This window comes from Myotis davidii, unplaced genomic scaffold, assembly GCF_000327345.1.
Source record: "Myotis davidii unplaced genomic scaffold, ASM32734v1 scaffold1388, whole genome shotgun sequence".
Lineage (NCBI taxonomy): Eukaryota > Metazoa > Chordata > Mammalia > Chiroptera > Vespertilionidae > Myotis > Myotis davidii.
Genome location: NW_006298864.1, coordinates 126860 through 127616, shown reverse-complemented (window position 1 = coordinate 127616; position 757 = coordinate 126860).

Below are 757 nucleotides of genomic sequence, written 5' to 3'. Positions count from 1 at the left end.
CTGTGTTAATTGTGTATCTATTTCCAGAAAGAAAAAAAATTGTGAGACCCTAACTCCAACCGTAAACTAAAATGAACTCAAAATAGATCATAGATTCAGCGGAACAGCTGAAACTGTGAAATTTAGAAAAGCAGATGGGAGGCAATCTTCCTGAACCCGAGTTAGCAAAAGAATTCTGAGAGAAGACAGTAAAAGATGAGCCATGAAATAAAAGTAAAAGTAGATTGAAATGTAAAACGTTTGTGTTTCTAAGCACAACGTTTAAGAAAGTGAAGAATGGAGCCAGAGATTGGGAGAAAAAAATTTCCACATCATACATCCGGTGAAGGACTTGCATTCAAAATATATAAAGAATTTGCCAAACTCAATAATAACAAACAACCATCCATTTGGTTCATGTATGAGCTCATGACATTTTCTAATAATTCAATTGTGGTGATGATGGCACAGCTCTGACCTTCCTAAATGTTAATAAATTGTACAATTACTACACGAATATTATATATATCTCGAGATGGTGAATCTTGGTTCATGGGTCAACACTCAACCACTGAGCAACATCAGCCAGGGCAATTAATTTTTTTTAGAAAAAAAAATAATTTGAATAATAAGAGGATCATAATATAAACTGAACATAATTTGCCCTGGCTGATTTGGCGCAGTGGATAGAGTGTCGGCCTGCGAACTGAAGGGTCCTGGGTTCAGTTCCGGTCAAGGGCACATGCCTGGGTTGTGGGCTCAGTTACCACAGGAGGTG